This window comes from Erpetoichthys calabaricus, chromosome 9 (genome assembly GCF_900747795.2).
Source record: "Erpetoichthys calabaricus chromosome 9, fErpCal1.3, whole genome shotgun sequence".
Lineage (NCBI taxonomy): Eukaryota > Metazoa > Chordata > Cladistia > Polypteriformes > Polypteridae > Erpetoichthys > Erpetoichthys calabaricus.
The window spans coordinates 142,698,323-142,722,277 of NC_041402.2; the positions used below are offsets into that span (position 1 = coordinate 142,698,323).

At 40.9% G+C, this 23,955-nt stretch overlaps 1 pseudogene; it reads right to left on the reverse strand.

Moving 5' to 3' along the window:
- Nucleotides 1-23,955, reverse strand: part of LOC114657654 (alpha-2-macroglobulin-like protein 1) — a 195,538-nt pseudogene that overhangs the window by 166,613 nt on the left and 4,970 nt on the right.

Sequence of the window (23,955 nt, forward strand, 5' to 3'; positions counted from 1 at the left end):
AGTATATCCAGTTCAAAATTCTACACAGACTCTATCCCACTCCCTGCAAGCAGTTTCTAATGGTCCTCACTGCTGATCCTCTCTGTCAATTATGTTCTCTTGGTTTATCAGGCACTGTCCCTGTCTTTTCTTTTTGGACACACGTATGTCATCTACTGTTTTCCTTTCTTTCCTGTAGTATCCCTCTGTTACCTTAAAACCTTTTCTTTTAGACCTTTCTAGGCTTCCATTCAAATACTCTGAATGCAAGTTATTCTGTCTGGGTATCTTGACAGCCAAACTAATTATTGCCTCCCGCTGGAAGACACCTGAATGCGTCACTGTCAACAACTGGCAATCCTCCTTGTACAATTTAATACATTTGGAGTTGTCTGCAGCATGGATTAATGGTGCTTCCAGCAAAGCAAAGCGCTATCACCGCATGCTAGCAACCAGTAATGCAATTGAATCCCTGCTGCAACTCCTTTATTCTTTTTTTTAAATAATCCCTTGGCTTAGGTTAGTTGGGAGAGGGTGGGTTGGGTTACTTTGTATGTTATGTTCATTTATTCCTGTTTAATAAAAAGTTGATCACAAAAAGAAGCAGATCATGAGTGAAAACATTTCATCTTAATTGGTTGTTTGAATGTTGTTGACAACAACTTTGCACAGAAACTTTAAAAAATCCAAACTGTTCTTTGACACATTGATAGAGATTCTGTATAGTTTACATATCTGAACACAATGTTGTTGTTGATAAATCACTTCTGCATTGAAACAGTCTTTCGTCAGTGAAGCAATGAAAACCTTTTACAATAACTCACTTGACAGCCTCTTTGCTGGGCATTAGGTGACGTTTACTGGTAGCTTGATAAGTGCCTAGAGTATCTGCAAACTGGTCAACAGTTAAGCCTGCTGATATTTTTTTTTATTTTTTAATTTTATTGTGTTATGCTGGGATAGCTAACAAATATAATTTTAAGCTTTGACATTGCAAATTATCTTTCTTTATAATGCTCTTGAGGATGCTATTTCTGTGACGTTTGTGGCTGTCCACATGCTTATACACCTGGATACTCCTGCACTACTTGCTGTTCTAGTGCTGCACGATATTCAAGTCAAGGCTACTCCTAAGATCTTATATACCAGCTTTTCTGTGGTCCTCAGAGAACAGCTAGGTGGGACACAAATGATAATTCAAGCCCAACACTACCTCTTCCCTAATTCATCCCTGACAATGGTAATTATGTTTTTTCCTCATAATACCAGAAAATAGGTGAAGCTTTTGTCTTTTAATGTCAAACTTGGTGTTTTTAGATATCCATCTCTACAAGTGGGCCATACTTCAGGCTTTCCATAAAAGGGATAATTAGATAAGAGACTACAATCAGAGCATTGACTTCGGAATTCTTGGAAACAGGGAACAACAAAAGCCACAACATTCCGTCTGTTATCTAAAAAAAAATGAGTGTGTTTAAGCTTAAATGTTTCACTTCATAAGACAAGTCATCAGAATGAGTTAGTGCATGAATGTGGTTATAAGACAAGATGCTGGTAAAGGTGATTGCATGAAATTTCTCAGACCCATTGGAAAAATCATTGCGACCCAAAGGGAACACCACAATGTGTTTAAAAAATTGTGATATGTTTTACACTCTATTCTTTTAAGATGAATATGATCCCAGTTTTTAGAAAACTGAACATCTTATCAGATAATCAGAACAGGACTATAATAAAAGCATCAGTTAAAAGTGTGTTGTAGCTTGTTTTGGGGTTTTTATACATAAACGTCTCATTTTCAAAGTCAATTTCACAATTGGTTTGGCAATTTAAAAGCTGATTTTTATTACTGCTATATTGTTTTTGTGCAACACAAGTTTAAGTTCAGTCATGTCACCACATTTGTTAACATTCTGACATGATGCTATAAATATGGCAACTATCATGTATTACTTTATCTTTTGGTTGATACAATGTTTTTTTGAACTTTATAAGTTACTAGTCATTAAGCAATAACGGGCGCTAGAACAGTAGTGCATAAACATTAGTAGGAACAGTCTATATTAAATGGAAAGGGATCTTAACCTCATTCTGTTTGTTGGTCATATTTTTCTTTGTCTTTCAGTCTCTCTTTTGTTGATGTTTAGTTGCTGAGCTGACCGTTCTTCGTGGGCTGCCACCGTGTATTATGTGTCTTTAATTTTCTGTGACAGTAATACTGTCTTGTACGTCCGTAATATACCTTTAATTTTCTCTGGCGGTAATACAGGTGTGCGCGTCGGTAATATGCCTTTAATTTTCTCTGACAATAATACTAGCTTGTATGTGGCTGTAATATGCGTCACTGTATTGTGTACCTTTAATTTCCTCTCGCAGTAATACTGGTTTGTATTTCTGTAAAACGGCTGTTTTTTTCTCTGACAGTAATATCGCTCATCACACCGTGCCCCATGCATGTGCATTTCACCAGAAGACACACACACATGGACTCCTGGACGCACACAGGGATTTTATTAAAGAGGATTGGCTTTTTATTCAAGTAGACCCTAGTAGTAGTACTGAAATGTCACACATTGAGTCAGATGTGAAGATTAACTGTGCAAACAAGGCAGAGGGGTGGCTCTGAGGCTAGGGATCTGCACTGGCAATCAGAAGGTTGCTGGTTCGAATCCCGTCAATGCCAAAGGGGACTCTGCTCTGTTGGGCCCTTGAGCAAGGCCCTTAACCTGCAATTGCTGAGCGCTTTGAGTAGTGAGAAAAGCGCTATATAAATGCAAAAAATTATTATTAATTATTAAACTTGAGGTTTAAGGCTCTTGTTTTACCAATATACCATACTGTCTGCCTAACAGATCTAATAACAGTTTAGTTATAACTAAGTATATAATAAAGTGCCTACATTTGATTGTCTGAGGTATATGCACTGAGCTTATTTGAAGAGATCATCAGTAAGTAAAGAAAGTAAATTATTTAACTTACCCTTAGTTCCAAAGTTGTATACTGAAAAATAAAATATTCTTTTTAGTAAATCATGTTGAAATCAACTTAATTATATTTTAGATAGTTAGTGACATTTAAATATTATAGTATTCATTTAGTACATTTCTTTAATGAATGATGCTAGAAATAAAAAAGTCAATAGCTAATACAATAAATCTATTTAATTCAGATTTAGCTCTTCTTTCTTTCTTTCTTTCTTTCTTTCTTTCTTTCTTTCTTTCTTACCTTTTCATTAACAGGTAAAAAATCTTCATCCATTGCAAAAATGCGAAACTTAACTGAAACAAAGCAAGAAAAAAAAGGCTTATTTGTATGCCATATTCAATAAGAACAATAGGGACTGTTAATATAGTATATTAATCTATTTTTCCTAATATACTTATTTCAATACAGAGTCACACAGAGCCGGTCTCTATTACTGCAGCATCTATCATTAGGCAAAAAACAACTGTGAATTAAATGCCAGTTCATCACAAGGTATATTTTTATTGTGCCAGTTAACCTAAAACTGGGTTACTGGGGGAAAACTAGGAAAGTGTCTGGGAAATTCTGAACATAACTATTGAATCACAAGTTCACCTGTTCATTCTACACTATATATCTAACGATAGCTTTAGTAAGATCTTTAAAGTTTGTAATTTTAATGTTTTAATTAAAGGCACGTGTTGAATTATCATGAAAATAATGAAATTTGCAATTTGTTTATAGTAACATTTGATATTCACCTTAATAAAAGGACATGTGTCCCTGTGTGTGTCTGTGTATCTGGTCAGTTGCTATGTCCCTGATTTATGTCATTTGGTACAGGACTTGTAAAAGCAGTGCTAATGTTTGTGATGTTGAAATTAAAAATGCAATGATTTTATTACTACATGCTGTGGACAACCAGGGTGTGTATAGACGCCCTAACCCAACACAGGCAGGCAGAGACACAAGTTCAGCACAGCACATGTTTATTTACAGCTGAGGAAGTGCTTCTTCCTCACCTCTCAAAGCATAGTGCAGTACATACAGCGCTACAGCACAATTCACAGTCCTTTCTTTTCTTCCTTCCATCCTTTTCCCAGTCTTTCTGCCCTCCACACCTCCCTTGCAAGCTTCGTCCTTCTTACTCCTGACTCTGCCTCTGTAATTGGAGTGAGGCAGCTCCTTTAATGTTGGCCCTAGGAATGTTCCAGGTGGCTCATTAATCAGACCTGGAATCACTCCCAGGTGTGGTGAAAGCCCAATGTAGGGCTCCGCATAGAACCCAACTTGGCTGTACCAAACTCCAATACCAAGCGTGCCCTATGGGAGTTCATGGAGCCACAGCCGCCCAGGTAAGGTACTACCCAACCGATGCTCTCTCCCCCAGTCCTTCCATTGAGGTGTCGTCTCGGCCAGGTAATGGCCATGACTGCCCATCACAGTGCGTTACAAAATACATTCCAATAGACGGTGCACTGCTAACATTAATGCTGAATGTCCTGAGGTTTACTTTAATTACATAGCAAGTTTCTGTATATTTTGATTAATGGATTATGCCTGAAATAACACAATATTACCTATGTTTTACAACCAGGCCTCAAAGCTGCAAGGGGGTTGAGTTTGTTTCTGAACTTTAGTAAATTGGCATGTTTTTCCATTCTCATATATATTTATATGTTCTTTTTCCTCCCACATCTAAAAGATGTATACTGTATTTTGGGACCACTGTAAATTGTTAATTGGCCCAGTATGACAGACACTTGGTATGGGCTTGAGTAGCCCCCGTGATACACTAGTGACACATGCAGTGTCGGTCCTCCCCTTGCACTCTGCCTTGCTGGGATTGGCTCTGGCTCCCTTTGACCCTGAAGTTGGATAAAACAGGTTCAGAAGAGCATAGGTTAGGTTGACTGAGACATTAATAACAGTTTTCCACCATTATCAGGAACCACCAGGCATTGAGACCACATGGACTGCCTGAATGCTGTTTTTTTCCATTACAGGCAAGGACTCCAAAGGGTTTCTTGGTTATACCTGTTCCTGGTAATTATGGAAAAGTGGCATAAATTGGTTCTTTGTATGGGTTTGACAGCACCCTGTAAGTGAAATATTCAGTGATAATCAGGAGTCCCATTAAAGTTCAAGGTTTGGCTGAACACTGTAGTCTTACTCTGGCACTATATAACATAAAGTTAATTAGCTTTAAAGACACAGAGGAATATTTCTGAGAAAATTAATAGAGAAAGAAATAAATGTATTGTGAAATGTGACAATAAATAAATAAAAAACACAATGATATGTGAGCACAAATAATTAAAGGTGTCATGAAACATTGTTTTTGTTACTTATTTCTTTATATATTAATTTAATTTACTTCTTAATGTATTTATTTTAGTGAAACAACACACTACATGAAATAATGCTTGAAATTAAAGGTTTCATCTTTATTTGTCAAAGTTGAGAGGGTGGATTCTAGTGAATACTGTATTTTGATTTTTCAATCATCGGTAGAGTGGATCCTTCTAGTTCCAACTTGGTACATAGATATGAGCTACAGGATTCCCAAAATGCATGCTCAAAGTTGTGACTGTACGTATCTGTGATTGATGTGAGTGTAAGAAAATGTTGGCTAGAATTACTGCACAAAAAGGCTACCTTAATTCAAGAAGCCCCGAGTCTATCATTCTCTCAGGAGTCTGCATCTGACATGCAGTGTCTGTCTATAAATGTAGCACTGGATGGACAAAGATTTATGCACATTTTATCGATGTTTCACCAATCAAAGCACAGTACTCACTAGAGCCCACCCTCTCAACTCTGACAGGTGAAATAGACAATTTTAATTTTTTAAATTATTTGTGTAATGTCACTGAAATAATGAAATGAAGAAATAATTCAATACATATAGAAATAAGTAACATAAATACTTTATGATATATTTAATTATTTATACTCAGCTATCAATGTGTTTTTGCTTAGTGTCACATTTCACATTACATTTATTTTTTTCTGTATTAATTTAATTAATTGTGCCCTAAATATTCCTCTACAAATAAAGACGTTATCACAGGATATGAATATGTTAAGCAGACAAATCACCTAGTACATGCAATCAGCAAACAAAAGCCATGTTGTCTTTTGGCTAGCATCATGCGGAGCAATGCAGTTAGACACAGTGTGCTCAATACAAAAGTAGTTATTTCAGCAAGTGGGTTAAAGTAATTGAATGTGTGAACCAATCACTATATTTTTAATAATTCAGAAAGCTGTGTAAACCTTAGTTATGGTCAGACATTGTACCCACTCTCCATAGCTCACTATTGCTAAAGCACACTGCGCCTTTTGGTTGATGGTGAAAGTGGTGATAATTTAGATTAGTAGCTTTCTTTATTGTCTTAAATACAAAATAGCTCCCTAATTTCCTAAACCAATAACTTAAAAAAATTAATTGTTTGCTTACTTCATCGGACACTTTTTTTGGTTATGTTCACACATACACCTTGGAATGTACTGTTAAGTTCCTGGAGTCACATGTGGATAAAAATTCAGGCACTGAGGTCTGGCAATCTCTAGAGCATGGATGGGCAATGTCGGTCCTGGAGAGCCGCAGTGGCTGCAGGTTTTTGTTCCAACCCACCTTATTAATGAGAAGTCAATTATTGCTAATGAAGCACTTATTGCTCAAGTGACATTTTTCTACTTCATTTTATTGGTCTCACTTGTTAAGGTTCCCCACCCTTAATTGCTGGTCTTAAACAGCTGCATTCAGTGTTTTTAATGGCTCCTTATTAGCAATAAGATGCAAATGACAAAGGATCATTTATGATTTGAAGCTTAAAACAGATCATTTTCAGTCTGTCACATTTTTCTCTTAAGTTTTTTATTAAACCAAATCGTGGATGATGAATCCACACAGATGTAAATGAAACAAGTTAGAAGGAGAACTGCTGGTTGCTTTGTCATTTACATTTTATTGCTAATAAGGAGCCATTAAAACAGCAAATGCTGCTGTTTAAGACTGAAATAAGCAATTAAGGGTGGGGAACCTTAACAAGCGAGACCACTAAAATGAAGCAGAAAAATGTCACTTGAGCAATAAGTGCTTCATTAGCAATAATTGACTTCTCATTAATAAGGTGGGTTGGAACAAAAACCTGCAGCCACTGCGGCTCTCCAGGATCGACTTTGCCTACCTCTGCTCTAGAGTACTAGGGTGTTGTACCGTGTTAGCCATTATGAATGTAGAGAAAAGCCAAGCAAAATGACACCTTTTATTGGCTAACTAGAAAGATTACAATATGCAAGCTTTCGAGGCAACTCAGGCCCCTGCCTGAAGAAGGGGCCTGAGTTGCCTCGAAAGCTTGCATATTGTAATCTTTCTAGTTAGCCAATAAAAGGTGTCATTTTGCTTGGCTTTTCTCTGCTCTAGAGGTAAGCTTAAAATCAACTTATATGAAAACCTTACTGAAAAGCCCTCAAGGCCTTACTTTTGTCAACTTGCTCTCCATAGCTAGTGCTTGTCTGCAGCATTCAGCCTTCAGCAAAAAGCATATCAGATGCTTCAAGTTCTTCTAAGATTCTGAAATTGTTACTGTACATTTCATCTCTTCTGATCATAGTAAGGCTGATCTACAGTATATGTCTTTAACATTTTGGATATTTACATACTATTACAATTACGATTTATTTTGTGATATTATTTCTTTAATGCTATATTTTCACTGTCATTGCCCACGTGAGCATTGAAGTCTCCCAGCAGTACGAGGGAGTCCCCAGAAGGTATGCCCTCTAGCACCTCCTCTACGGACTCCAAAAAGGGTGGGCACTCCGAACTGCTGTTCAGTGCATACGCACAAACAACAGTTAGGACCCGTCCTCCCACCCGAAGGTGGAGGGAGGCTACACTCTTGTCCACCGGGGTAAACCCCAATGAACAGGCTCCAAGTTGGGGGGCAATAAGTATGTACCACACCCGCTCTGCGCCTCTCACCGGGGGCAACTCCAGAGTGGTACAGAGTCCAGCCCCTTTCAAGGAGATTGGTTCCAGAGTCCAAGCTATGGTTCAAGGTGAGCCCGACTATATCTAGCCGGAACCTGTCAACCTCGCGCACAAGCTCAGGCTCCTTCCCCTTCAGAGAGGTGACATTCCACGTCCCAAGAGCCAGCTTCTGTAGCCGAGGATCGGACCGCCAAGGTCCCCGCCTTCGGCCACCACCCAACTCACACTGCACCCGACCTCCTTGGCCCCTCTCATAGGTGGTGAGCCCATGGGAAGGGGGACCCACGTTGCCTCTTCGGGCTGTGCCCGGCCGAGCCCCATGGGTGCAAGCCTGGCCACCAGGTGCTCGCCATCGAGCCCCACCTCCAGGCCTGGCTCCAGAGGGGGGCCCCGGTGACCTGCGTCCAGGCAAGGGAAAACGTCGTCCAAAGTTTTTATTCATGATAGGAGGTTATTTTGAACCGCACTTTGTCTCATCCCTCACCTAGGACCAGTTTGCCTTGGGTGGCCCTACCAGGGGCATAAAGCCCCGGACAACAGAGCTCCTAGGATCATTGGGACACGCAAACCCCTCCACCACGATAAGGAGTTCGAGGAGGGGATCAGCACCTCCAAATCCGAGACCATGGTCCTCAGCCGGAAAAGGGTGGAGTGGCCTCTCAGGGTTGGGAGCGAGATCCTGCCTCAAGTGGAGGAGTTCAAGTATCTCGGGGTCTTGTTCACGAGTGAGGGAAGAATGGAGTGTGAGATCGACAGGCGGATCAGTGCGGCGTCTGCAGTGATGCAGGCTCTGCATCGGTCAGTCGTGGTGAAAAAGGAGCTGAGCCATAAGGCAAAGCTCTCAATTTACCAGTCAATGTACGCTCCTACCCTCACCTATGGTCATGAGCTATGGGTAGTGACCGAAAGAACGAGATCGCGAATACAAGTGGCTGAAGTGAGTTTCCTCCGCAGGGTGTCTGGGCTTTCCCTTAAAGATAGGGTGAGAAACTCAGTCATCCGGGAGGGGCTCAGAGTAGAGCCGCTGCTCCTCCGCATCGAGAGGAGTCAGATGAGGTGGCTTGGGCATCTGATCAGGATGCCTCCTGGACGCCTCCCTGGTGAGGTGTTCCGGGCACGTCCAACCGGGAGGAGGCCATGGGGAAGACCCAGGACAGGCTGGAGGGACTATGTCTCCCGGCTGGCCTGGGAACGCCTCGGGATTCTCCCGGAAGAGCTAGAAGAAGTGGCCAGGGAGAGGGAAGTCTGGGTATCTCTGCTCAAGCTGCTGCCCCCACGACCCGACCTCGGATTAGCGGAAGAGGATGGATGGATGGATGGATGGATGCTATATTTTGGTTGTGTTTATTAAGGTTGCTGCGGTATTCTTTGTGGTAGCAATGCCTGCTGCTGATCATATGGACTTGGCACGTGGCCTTATGTAGTCATGATCTATAATGTTACCATAGAGCCATTATAAAATCTGGCACCATGCCATTCTAGACATCTAAGCTTTTAGATAATATTTTGGTTGATTTTTTCTTTTGAATTTTCATCTCAGACCTATTGACCTCTAGTCATATTGACTATTCTTTTCCAAATATATCTTGAATCTTTGTCTCCTGGTCCTTGATGTAAAAGTTTCTCCTTCTGCACTGGTCTTCTGTAACAATCAGATCATAAAACTTATAAGGATCAAAGACTTACAGAAGCTAAACTTATGCAGAAAATTAATTCTCATTTTGCCAAATTCAGAAAGCCAATAATTTATTTGATTTTTGTCATTCACCTCTTCAAGTAAGCCGCCTTTCAGACATACTTTTGCCTTCCACTCTTTATTATCCTTTTGTTTCCTCGCAGCTTGCTCTTTTCTCACATTTGCAGTAAATCATATTTTAGGCCATACCTGATAAAAGTCTAATCGAGTGAAATACGGTGTTTCAGTCCTTTTTTGCTTTTCAGTGTGAAGCTAACAATTTGCCCTTTTTGAATTCAGTGATTAATAATGAAAAGGTTTAATAGCAAATTATATTTCTTTTTAAGTTAATGGTGTGAAGATTAGTTAAGCCAAGTCTGAATCTCATCTGTGCATCTCTGCAGACATCCTGGCAGCAAAGCCTGTATTGAGTACTAAAAAATAACAGTATCCTTGGGTCAATATATAATATTATGGTATAGGTAAAGGCAAATCTAATATTGTTGGGCTTCTGCTCAGCTTTTTGACCACAGCATGCCATTTGTTTATAAACATAATACAATTTAAGCATTTGAGAGTTCAGAATATAAAGACAATAATGAAAAACAGTACAAAAAGCCTCTAGAAAAGTAAGAAATGAATAAATGTAATAAATTAACAAAACAAGCATTGTACCTGTTTGTCCTGGCTTATAGATGGGTTTGTCTGTCTGTATGAAGGTCATTGACTTAAATGGGGCAATAAGTACTTTTTTCTTGTCTACAACTTCAAAGCTTTCACCCCTCAGACTCATCTCGATATGTCCAACAAATTTATTGCTCATTGGAACCTATAAAAATCAAAACAATACATGATGAAAAAGATTTGTATGACAATTGTTATTTTGTTTTGTACTTCTGTGTTTTGCATACCTGATGCCATGGAGGAGCACAACAGAGCATCACCCTGAAGTCAACTGTCACCTGTCCCCCCAAAACTGGACAAAAATACTTTTTAGCACTTTTGCTAACTTAACTTGTGCCTTTTGCCAGTGGTCTGATAACTACACTAATGACTAAGCCCTAATTCACTTTGATTCTATTTTGCATGAAAACATGGGTGGAAATTACAACCAACTGCTTTCACAGTTTTTGAATCAATCTTTGTATATCAGTTATTCGGTAAAGCTCATCAGTGGGGATTTTACTCTCAGGATAAGTCTGTATTTTTTGTATTGAAAATGAATTGACCTTCTTAATTATAATAGCTAAGGATATTCAATATATAATATGTTTATCTTGTATTATCATTTATAAAACATTGTTTTGAACATCTATGAAACTGTGAAATTAATATGGAAGGAAGTCAAAGCAAACAAACAAACAAACCTCCTATGAAGAAAAACAATTTTGGACGACGTTTTCCCTTGCCCGGACGCGGGTCACCGGGGCCCCACTCTGGAGCCAGGCCTGGAGGTGGGGCTCGATGGCGAGCGCCTGGTGGCCGGGCCTGCACCCATGGGGCTCGGCCGGGCACAGCCCGAAGAGGCAACGTGGGTCCCCCTTCCCATGGGCTCACCACCTATGGGAGGGGCCAAGGAGGTCGGGTGCAGTGTGAGTTGGGTGGTGGCCGAAGGCGGGGACCTTGGCAGTCCGATCCTCGGCTACAGAAACTGGCTCTTGGGACGTGGAATGTCACCTCTCTGAAGGGAAGGAGCCTGAGCTAGTGCGCGAAGTTGAGAGGTTCCGGCTAGATATAGTCGGACTCACCTCGACGCACAGCTTGGACTCTGGAACCAATCTCCTTGAGAGGGGCTGGACTCTCTACCACTCTGGAGTTGCCCCCGGTGAGAGGCGCCGAGCAGGTGTGGGTATACTTATTGCCCCCCAACTTGGAGCCTGTACATTGGGGTTTACCCCGGTGGACGAGAGGGTAGCCTCCCTTCGCCTTCGGGTGGGGGGACGGGTCCTAACTGTTGTTTGTGCGTATGCACCGAACAGCAGTTCGGAGTACCCACCCTTTTTGGAGTCCCCTGGAGGGGGTGCTAGAGGGCATACCTTCTGGGGACTCCCTCGTTCTGCTGGGAGACTTCAATGCTCACGTGGGCAATGACAGTGAGACCTGGAAGGGCGTGATTGGGAGGAATGGCCCCCCTGATCTGAACCCGAGCGGTGTTTTGTTATTGGACTTCTGTGCTCGTCACGGATTGTCCATAACGAACACCATGTTCAAGCATAGGGGTGTTCATATGTGCACTTGGCACCAGGACACCCTAGGCCTCAGTTCGATGATCGACTTTATGGTCGTGTCGTCGGACTTGCGGCCACATGTCTTGGACACTCGGGTGAAGAGAGGGGCGGAGCTGTCAACTGATCACCACCTGGTGGTGAGTTGGCTTCGATGGTGGGGGAGGATGCCAGTCAGGCGTGGTAGGCCCAAACGTGTTGTGAGGGTCTGCTGGGAACGTCTGGCAGAGCCCCCTGTCAGAAGTAGCTTCAACTCCCACCTCCGGCAGAACTTCGACCACATCCCGAGGGAGGTGGGGACATTGAGTCCGAATGGCCATGTTCCGTGCCTCTATTGTTGAGGCAGCTGACCGGAGCTGTGGCCGTAAGGTGGTCGGTGCCTGTCGTGGCGGCAATCCCCAAACCCGCTGGTGGACACCGGCAGTGAAGGATGCCGTCAAGCTGAAGAAGGAGTCCTACAGGACCCTTTTGTCCTGTGGGACCCCGGAGGCAGCTGATAGGTACCGGCAGGCCAAGCGGAATGCGGCTTTGGTGGTTGCTGAGGCAAAAACTCGGGCGTGGGAGGAGTTTGGGGAGGCCATGGAGAATGACTTTCGGACGGCTTCGAGGAGATTCTGGTCCACCATCCGGCGTCTCAGGAAGGGGAAGCAGTGCAGTGTCAACACTGTATATGGTGGGGATGGTGCGCTGCTGACCTCGACTCGGATGTTGTGGGTCGGTGGGGGGAGTACTTCGAAGACCTCCTCAATCCCATTAACATGCCTTCCAATGAGGAAGCAGAGCCTGGGGACTCAGAGGTGGACTCCCCCATCTCTGGGACTGAGGTCACCGAGGTGGTCAAAAAACTCCTTGGTGGTAGGGCCCCGGGGGTGGATGAGATACGCCCGGAGTTCCTCAAGGCTCTGGATGTTGTAGGACTGTCTTGGCTGACACGCCTCTGCAACATCGCATGGACATCAGGGACAGTGCCTCTGGATTGGCAGACTGGGGTGGTGGTCCCCCTCTTTAAGAAGGGGGGATCGGAGGGTGTGTTCCAACTACAGAGGGATCACACTCCTCAGCCTCCCTGGAAAAGTCTATTCAGGGGTCCTGGAGAGGAGGGTCCGTTGGATAGTCGAGCCTCGGATTCAGGAGGAACAGTGTGGTTTTCGTCCTGGTCGCGGAACAGTGGACCAGCTCTATACCCTTAGCAGGGTCCTGGAGGGTGCATGGGAGTTTGCCCAACCAGTCTACATGTGTTTTGTGGACTTAGAAAAGGCATTCGACCGTGTCCCTTGGGGAATCCTGTGGGGGGTACTCCGAGAGTATGGGGTACCGGCCCCCCTGATAAGGGCTGTTCAGTCCCTGTACGATCGGTGCCAGAGCTTGGTCCGCATTGCCGGCAGTAAGTCGAACCCGTTTCCAGTAAGAGTTGGACTCCGCCAGGGCTGCCCTTTGTCACCGATTCTGTTCATATCTTTTATGGACAGAATTTCTAGGCGCAGCCAGGGTGTTGAGGGGGTCCAGTTTGGTGGGCTCAGGATTGGGTCACTGCTTTTTGCAGATGATGTTGTCCTGTTTGCTTCATCAGGCCGTGATCTTCAGCTCTCTCTGGATCGGTTCGCAGCCGAGTGTGAAGCGGCTGGGATGAGAATCAGCACCTCCAAATCCGAGACCATGGTCCTCAGCCGGAAAAGGGTGGAGTGCCCTCTCAGGGTTGGTAGCGAGATCCTGCCCCAAGTGGAGGAGTTCAAGTATCTCGGGGTCTTGTTCACGAGTGAGGGAAGAATGGAGCGTGAGATCGACAGGCGGATCGGTGCGGCATCCGCACTAATGCGGGCATTGCATCGGTCTGTCGTGGTGAAAAAGGAGCTGAGCCGCAAGGCGAAGCTCTCAATTTACCAGTCGATCTATGTTCCTACCCTCACCTATGGTCATGAACTATGGGTAGTGACCGAAAGAACGAGATCGCGAATACAAGCGGCTGAAATGAGTTTCCTCCGCAGGGTGTCTGGGCTTTCCCTTAAAGATAGGGTGAGAAGCTCAGTCATCCGGGAGGGGCTCAGAGTAGAGCCGCTGCTCCTCCGCATCAAGAGGAGTCAGATGAGGTGGCTCGGGCATCTGATCAGGATGCCTCCTGGACGCCTCCCTGGTGAGGTGTTCCGGGCACGTCCAACCGGGAGGAGGCCCCGGGGAAGACCCAGGACACGCTGGAGGGACTATGTCTCTCGACTGGCCTGGGAACGCCTTGGGATTCTCCCGGAAGAGCTAGAAGAAGTGGCCGGGGAGAGGGAAGTCTGGGCATCTCTGCTCAAGCTGCTGCCCCCGCGACCCGACCTCGGATAAGCGGGAGACAATGGATGGATGGATGGATGGAAGTCAAAGCAGGGCTCAACACTAACTTGTAGAAGTAGCTTCCAGGCTTGGCAACCAGGCATCAGCTTTAGAATCTTTGAACTTAAAACCACTGCAATTGGTCAACAGGTTGTTTGAATAAAAGCTCAATAAATGTTTGTATTTGCCTAACATTTAACCAGAAACACTTTGTGTTATATAGGTTTGATCAATGGTTTTACTCAAAGAATTTGTTGTCAAAGTTATGCTCATTTGTACCTGTTGTCTTTATGGTTTTGTATTACTCTGAGTTCTCCTTAACAACATAATGTGGTCAAATGGACGTGAAACTTACTGAACTATGTATGGGCTTGGGAAACTTAACATATACAGTAAGCATATGATGACTTTCTAAAGTACAAAGACTAATTTCTGATACTTGTTCCTTTACGCTTTATTTCCTAATCATGTCCCAAAATAAGATACAGTGCATCCGGAAAGTATTCACAGCGCATCACTTTTTCCACATTTTGTTATGTTACAGCCTTATTCCAAAATGGATTAAATTCATTTATTTTTTAATAAATTTGCAAAAACCTCAAGTAAACTTTTTTCACATTGTCATTATGGGGTGTTGTGTGTAGAATTCTGAGGAAAAAAATGAATTTAATCCATTTTGGAATAAGGCTGTAACATAACAAAATGTGGAAAAAGTGATGCACTGTGAATACTTTCCGGATGCACTGTAAATAGATACAGAGAGTATAAATATTCCAATAGTTCTCAGCTTGTCACATTTGTTCTTCTTTCCTCATGAAACTATTAGGTGTCTATATCTTAACTTGAAAGTAAGAATATTTGCAGGGCACTGTATTTCTGTGGATTCTATTTACTAATTTTTAAAAGATTCCTTTTCTTTTAGATGAACCAAATTATAAATCATACCTATATTTTAAACATCATTAACATATTGTTGGAGCTCTGGCAGATTAAGCAACACTTAATGTGTCAATTACAGGAACTGAAGTGGAACCCTTATGGGCTGACTTCAAATAACATATTCACTAGACATAGCTGATATAATTGCTTAAATGGCCTCACCTTAAATTCAATACATTTGTAGAAATCCTTTTCCTTAATGTTTTTCTCCAAAAGAATGAGTTTTGCACTCTCCATGTTTAAGGTTATGTTGATTAAAATAGTTTCATTAGGCTGGAGGAGATGGGCACATACTTTTTCCATAGTTCCTCCATGAATTTGATGAGGAATTGCTACCATATAGGTTCTAAAACAGCAAGAAAAAATAAAAAGGAAGAAAATACAAGTTTCTCCATTCTGTTCAACTACTGAAAAGACTGCTATGATTGCACTGACAAATGGGCATGATTTACAAAAAAAAAACAAAGCATTTGCCACTTAATTTATAAAATGGAAGATGGTAAAAGCATAGTAAATACTTTCTTACACATGAGCATTGTCCTCATTCAGGAAGTTAAGTAGTTGTAAGCAGAATAACAGAACCACATTCCATATGGAGGCCATAATGTCGAGAGCTCCTGAAATCTGCAACAATGAAGATGGACATCTGAAAATACAAACCAGATTTATAACCTAAGCAAACACACTGAATAAACTGTATATATCCCCACATCTATCTCTCCTACTCTCACCCTCTCATTTTAATCCACTCACATCAATGTTCTAAAAACAGTAAAGACACATTTTGAAATCTCATATGTCTCTTTGACTGTTGCCATAATTCTCTCTGAGGCTTTCTGTTTACTAAGTACCACCTCTACTACCTGTGTAAGACGGGACAAAATCTAAATCTGCAGTGCACCATCTACTGGAATGTACAGTATTTCGTAATGCATGTAGTAATAAAATGCATTGTATTTTTCATTCCAACAGATGCTGCATCACAAACATTAGGATTGCTTTTACAAATCCCATACCAAATGGCATATAACAGATACAGTACATAGCAACTGGACAGTCATATACATACCCAGACATTTGTCCTTTTATTAAAGGGGAAATGAAAGAAGCCTTGGGTGGTGACCTATTTTTTAGTAGCAACTTGATTATGAGACATAAAATGCGAGATACATTGCCACTACCACAAATTTATGTTCAAGTAAGACCTCTGAGTCATTTTTAACTCTTACTGTACACTATATTGACACATAATAGAATTTACATAACCAATGCTTCCAAACTGCTTTTTTTCTGGAGGATCACATGAAACAAACCATCTCAATAGTCCTCTAGAATGCCATGTGATCTGCTTCTTGGGGCTTCACCCACACGGAACAAGAAATAGATGATAAATAATGAATAATAAACAATACCAAGAGAAATAACACAGAAGCTGCAAAAAAAAACATTGTAGTAGATATAACTATTCTGTTGGAAACCTGTTTTTGTTCATTGGGACTAGGAAGAAAAGATTTTCACAGATGAAGTACAGGAAATACAGAGTGTGATCTCATAAGTGAATCCTTTATGCTCAAAATACGCATAATTTTTATCTGAAAAATACTATCACTGTAAGACTACAGTGATTCTACATTAGCTATGTGTGAGAAAATAAACCAATTAAATGCAAAGTGGTGGTATAGATCAGCACTGGGATCCCACAAGACATAACATAAAGGTTGCTAACAGGAGCATACATAGGTGATAAGGGACCTCAGGGTCTGAACCATTGTTCCAGCCTGTATTTTTCCAAATACAACAAAAACAGCTACATTATGCAGGGTCAAACAAAAAAATAAATATGAATAGGCACTACACAAAAGCAAACATCTATTATGATGAGCTGTTGGCTAGAGCTGGCCAAAAAATATTATCACGATAATTTTTACTGTATTGATTATTCTCAATATTTATGACAATATAGAACTTCATATTACTGAAATAGTAACTACCTTAGTACTACAGACTGAATAAACAAGATTTTCATTATAGCTTAAAATATGAGTTATTATCAACAAATAACACACATATGTGCACTATATACATACAAAGTTTCCGTAACAAAAAGTGAAGAGTTTTCAATTAAATAATTGCACTTACTTTGAGTAGCTCAAATTAATAAGGAATGTAACAATACAAATGTAACAGTAAAAAAACATTTAAGTGTAAATATTATAGTAATATAAGCATATTATATATATTACTAATGTAATAATAATTGAGTATTAATAACATGAATATATTGTGGTTTTGTTATCTCTACAGTGAGAGCTGGACGAGATGGCAGAACTGACAGTCATATTTGTGTAACAAAGGTGTTAGCACCTTTTCTATCTCTTAGAAAAAGCAGAGGGTTCTGGCAGCAGTATCAGTTAAAGCAGTAAATATTAAACAGTAATGTAGACCACATAGCAGTACACAGATTACTGGCAGTATAGTGTCTGTGCAGTGTCATGGCAAAATCTTTGGAGATCAAATCCTGAGAAAGTAGGTTCAAAGCTTGCTTCTGATGATGCGTGTCCCTGAGCAAGTTATTTAAACAGGCTGTGCTCCATTTGGAAACTACAAAAGAAATTAAACCAACTTTGTCTCACTTGTTGCAAGCTGCCTTGTATAAAGACATCGGACAAATAAATAAATATGAATAAACATAAAAATATATTAATTTATGTGTTTGAAGTCCTGCAGGCAAGCCCATTTTTCAGCATCACAGCCTTGATAAAGCTCGCTCCACCATCCGTTGATATACAGACCTGGTGGCACTTTGTGTGTCCAGGGCATCTTCAAGCACCATTGAGATGGTTCCTGCATCTTTTATTGCAGCCTCCAACATCACTCAACAATCATTGTAAAGCTGCAGCAGAAAAATGAGTAAAATGTTTTCGGCCAGAAAGTCGAGGACTTTCAAAAGTCTCCTGAAGCCTTCTTCTAAGACCCCACCCACTGGCATCCTATCTTTCACCATGAAATGAGTGATTGCATCTGTGATGTCCTGATGTCCTGATTCTCTGCTACATAAATCCATGGCTGAAAACTTTGACACAACAGACTGCTATCTAAGGTACAGCACCACTGCTTAAATGGCCATTAGCCACATCAGTTAAGTATGCTTTCTGGCAATCTTCTTATTGGATCAGGTGGCATCATTTGAGGTGGTGGAATAGATTTATTGTATAACCATTTGTTGTAGATAATTGGCTGCAGCATATCTTGCATACTGGGTTTATCTGTTTATGGTCTGATTTGTGAGAACCAAACCACCACCATCTCTTTGTGAGCAGCTTTGTGAGCAGCTAACACATTTTCCTCTTCGGCTTCACCTGCCATTTAGTTGTCTTTGCACACTATTCAAGACCACGTTGTTAATAATTGCCGCATGTCTAATTCATGGGGACAAGATACTGCAAAGCTGCAGTGTGACTGGCTGCTGTTCACCAGAGACTATGTGCTGTGTGATTGGGCACAAGCTTTGTCTAGTTCTGTATAAATAAGACGAGTGAAAATGTTTTATCAAATTCTATACCCTAAGCTTATCATCATTATCAAAAGTATATTTTTCACAAAAAAAAATAAAATTATTTTATTGCCCAGCACTACTGTTGGCATTATTTTCACTTACAATATACATTTTACTTCAAAAGCTTGAACTTGAAATTTACCAGTCAACAAAATCTTTTATTTAATTTAAACACTTTATGGACAAGAAGATCACAAGTGAAAAACTTTTCAGCTTACTTTTCAGATGTTTACATTTTGTTACCTGCCATTTCCCACAGTACTGAGAAATTCGTTTTGAAACTAAAATTATTCTTTGAGGCACTGAAAAAGAAATTTTGTAAACTTTACAAACCTGAGCAGAATATTGTTGACAAATCACTTATGGTTTGGAATAGTCATTTGAATGAAACTGTCCAGAAATGGTACGTTATTCTGTTGTCACCTGAACTATAGTAACTATAATGTCTGGTCTTCATTTCACAATGTGTATCTAATCTGTGAATGTACTGCTTCACTTTTCGCAGCTCATCAAATATTTACACAGTTGCACATCCCTGTTAAGTGGATGGAAATATTAGAGTAAGATCGCTGTCAAAACTAACTCGGAATAATTTAAGTCAAATTTTCATTTCACACGTGTCATTTATGCTTGCGCTTCTGAAAGTTATGCTTGCTTCTGAAAATTATGTTTGCACTTCTGAAAGTTATGAGTACAATTCTCAAGCGTGAACAAACTGTCAAAGATACATCACTGGACACACAAAGCATTCTCTATTGAAGAAGAAACAATCGATTTTGGTTACTACAGTATGTATGTGCCACAAAGGTGGACATCACTGGACACACAAAGCATTCTCTATCGAAAAAGAAACAATCGATTTTGGTTACTACAGTATGTATGTGCCACAAAGGTGGAAGGCCGCAATCCTTCTCCATATATATGGACTAAAGCTTTGGTCGTCGGTTTAGTTGCCGCCTCGGTGTTGCATGTTTATGATCTAACTAGAGGTCACGGGGACTGGAGTTTTTCCTAGTAGCATTTAGTGAACATCCGTGGGGAATCAGCCCTGGCTGTGATGCTAATTAAGAAGAAGGCTGCCTCACGCCTGGACAAACTGGTGAGGAAGGCAGGCTCTATTGTTGGCATAGAGCTGGACAGTTTAACATCTGTGGCAGAGCGAAGGGCGCTCAGCAGGCTCCTATCCATTATGGAGAATCCACTACATCCATTAAACAGTGTCATCTCCAGACAGAGGAGCAGTTTCAGCGACAGACTGCTGTCACTGTCCTGCTCCACTGACAGACTGAGAAGATCATTCCTCCCCCAAACTATGCGACTCTTCAATTCCACCAGAGGGGGTAAACGTTGAACATTATTCAAGTTATTGTCTGGTTTTTTTTACCTGCATTTTTTATTACACTTTAATTTAATATTTTTTGCTGCTGGAATATGTGAATTTCCCCCTGGGATTAATAAAGTATCTATCTATCTATCTATCTATCTATCTATCTATCTATCTATCTATCTATCTATCTATCTATCTATCTATCTATCTATCTATCTATCTATCTATCTATCTATCTATCTATCTATCTATCTAATCCATCACAAGGGTGCACCATTGGAGACTCTGTTTATTTCACCTACGAGTCTTCAGGAGGTCTGGCGTAAAGCCCACAGAGATATGAGGAGAACATGACTGTTTCACGTGAGCCTGAAGTTATTTGTTTATTTACACAACACGTGCAAAGCAGTTATTTATTCATCATTAACAGTCAGTCATCAACTAAAATGGGCCCTTTATTTGAAAAAAGAAATGTTTTCCACATTCTCTACCTGATCGGATACAAAGGAGTTCCATCAAATTGGACCAACTTAATTTTCAAAGTTTTGCGACAAGACAGGTGCCTTTATTAAAAGGCAGTTCAGTTTTTCCCAGCTCAATGACAAACTTGGCACGCTGTCATATCTATTAAGTAAGTGGTACTCTGATGGTTAATGGGCACGGTAAAGCATTAGGTGATATTGGGCAGTCCTCATTTTCACGGTTTTGTGACAAGGCAGATGCCTTTGTTATATATGAGTTGGATACATGAGTCAAATTGACAGGCAAAGTTGGCACATTCCCTTGGAATTGGATGTTTAATGGGTACTGCAGATGGTTAGATGGCATTGGGCTACACTAGTTCTGAGAAAAGAAAGATGTCTTTGTTAAATTGCAGTTGAACTTTGGGTACATGGTTTCAAATGGACTAGCAAATTTTTCATATTCCTATACTGTATATCAAATGAACAGATTTCAAAGTGATGCTTGACTGGCAGTATACAGGGTTGTATGCCGTTGACCCACTCTAATTTTCAGAGAAAAGTGAATACCTTTGTTAAAGTGCAGTTGAGTTTTGCTGTCCCAGTGCAGTTACAAGGGTCAGACTGACTGGCAAACTTGGCAATGAAGGAAATTAACTTTGATGTTTAATGGGCACTGTAAAAGGTTAAATGGTGTTGGACCACCCTAGCTGTCACAGTTTTGAGAAAATGCAGATGCCTTTGTTAAGTTGCAGTTGAGTTTTGCACAGACCAATGTGACTACCTGTCTCAAACTGACTAGCAAATTTGTTACATTCCCATTTTTAATGACTAAGATTAACATTGATATTTAACAGGTGCTGCAGGGAATTGTGCAGCATTTTGCCACCCTTATTTTCATAGTTTTGTGGGAAGATTCCTCTTTTATGTTGCAGTTAATAATAATAATAATTCATTACATTTATATAGCGCTTTTCTCAGTACTCAAAGTTCAGATTTGCCTGGCCTAAAGTGAGTTCATGGGTCAAACTGGATGGCAAACTTGCCATGTGCAATGAATAGGTTTCACTGTGATGCCAGTTGCCATTGCAAAGGGTTAAATGGCACTAATTTTAATATTAACTTTGTAACAAGATGGATGCCTTTTTAAAATTTCAGTTGAGTTTTTCTTGTCCCAATATGGTTACATGGGTCAAACTGACTGGCAACACTGGCACACTGTAATCTGATGAACCAGCAAGCCCGCGATTCTCAAAAGAATCGCAAATCCAAGAATGGCAATCACTTTCTGTTCCCTCCGATATTTGGAGGGATGAAATATCATGGAGGGTGGTTGCGTCCCTCGTTTACAGGTCGTAGTCATACGGGCTCATGTTTGTATTACCAATCGTTGAGCTCCTTCCATTTGGAGCCGTGACCCCTTTGCCTCTGCTGTGTCAGAATCGCGTTGTAGGAGCCTCCGTGTATTGTTGTTATCCATGCAGTCTTGTCTGTGTTGTTCTGTGGCTGTGTCGTTAGGTAGACGTCGTTTACTGTTAGGAAGCATAATCCAACTTACATTTAATACTGAATTACCGTTATGTGATTCACATATGCCACACTGACTGCTGGCACAGTGGATTAGAGCAAGTTTAGTTTACAGGTTGTGTTGTTTGGGCGCCACATACTGACTCTGGGAAGCTGCTGGGTTTGACTCTGGGGCACTATGGCGCATTGCGCATGCGCGTCGGTGCGTCCGCCGTCCGCGCATAAATTAAACTGTCGTTTAGTAATATAGATGACACGTATGTGATATTTAATTGGCACAGAGAAAAGAAAAGAGCTTTATACTTCCTGGGATAGGCTCCAGCTTCCCTGTGAGTCTGCCTCTGCTCAGAATAAAAATGGGTTTCGAAATTGGATGGATGCATGGATAAACACTAAAGAAATAATAACAACATGAAATGCAAGTATACATAATTAAATGGGTCAGGAAATATGCCTCTTGTCCCTTATTCCTTTATGTCAGTCACTCATTTTTAAACTCACTTAATCCTGAACAGTCTGCCAGAGCCTATCCCAGCCAGTCCACCGGAGGGCAAACATACAAAAGCACCTAACCTGTATGTCTTTGGCCACTGGGAGGAAACCTCCACAGACACTGGGAGAACATGCAAACTCCTTTATTTAATGTTATTATGTATTTATTGTCATATTTAACAGTTTCTGATTTATTTTGCTTATTTATTTTTGTCCTTAAAATTCCTCCATTATGAGGGCATAACATTCTCCACGCTCAGTCATCAATCTAACTTAGTGCTTCCATAACAAAATCGTAAGTGTTAAAAAAAAAACTCACGAGGAGGCTGCTTCAGAAGTTTATATTGTGCAAAGCCCCTATTCTTTACGTCTGTTTAGTATATATTCATATCCTCCAAGGGGGGGGGGGGGGGGGGGGTCATAATTCCACGCCTCCCTCCCCATCCCCAAATCTATAACTAAGACTGGCAAAATCCAAAGGTTGGGAACATTCCATAACTTCAAACATCTGGACACTCGGCTAAGACATTATGTAAAGTTTTAAACGTACTGTTTGTTAATTTCATGCTCTCACTTTTTATTGTTACTTACATGTTGTCTTTGTTTAATTAATTTATTGTGTCAGTTTTATTTTGTTTTCCAATTTTAATATCTCAAAAGCGACAGATTTTAGAATCGTTACACTGGCTGATTAATATCTGTAGACACAGCTGTAGCAAGAACTGAATATTTTAAGATTTTTATTACAGTACCATGGAACACCAACCGTAATATGCCTCATCTGCATATAAGGTCTGAGGAATTACTGTCAGGAATTGAGTTGCGTAAAGTGGTTTCTGTAAGTTGAGTCAGCAGAGTCAGCAGCCAGAGGGCTGAAACTCATGTGGAGGAGTGAAAGGAGATGGAGGAGGAGAAGGAGCTTTATTAATGGTAAATACATTGTGGGATTGTTAAAATGGCTGAAAATGTCTCTCTGGGTAATAGAAATCCTTTATTTTATCCCTAAACTGTGTTTGGTTGAGTTGTGTCTGGTGTTTCGGTGCTCAGCAGCACACCCCTTGTGGTTTTTTGAATTTTGCCCTTTGGAGCCTCTGTAAGGGGGCTAAGTATGAAGTGCGATCACTGTCAAAAATAACTCCAGTATTCTACCTTTGTGGTACATGCATAGTAAAAAAAATCGATTGTTTCTTCTTCGATAGCGAATGTATTGTGCATCCAATTACATACTTTTGACAGTTTGTTCACACCTGAGAATTGTACTTGTAATTTTCAGAAGCAAGCATAACTTTCATAAGCACAAGCATAATTGACACGTGTGAAACGTAAATTTGACTTAAATTATTGCAAGTTATTTTTGACAGCGATCTTACTCCTTAATGTAAGTCCTACAATACAGTATAGTGAAAGCATGTGGAAATGACATAAATTCTAACTCCTTTTCAAACACTTATTTAGGTGCCTTACCTTGAATTCAACACTTATTAAATTTGTGAAT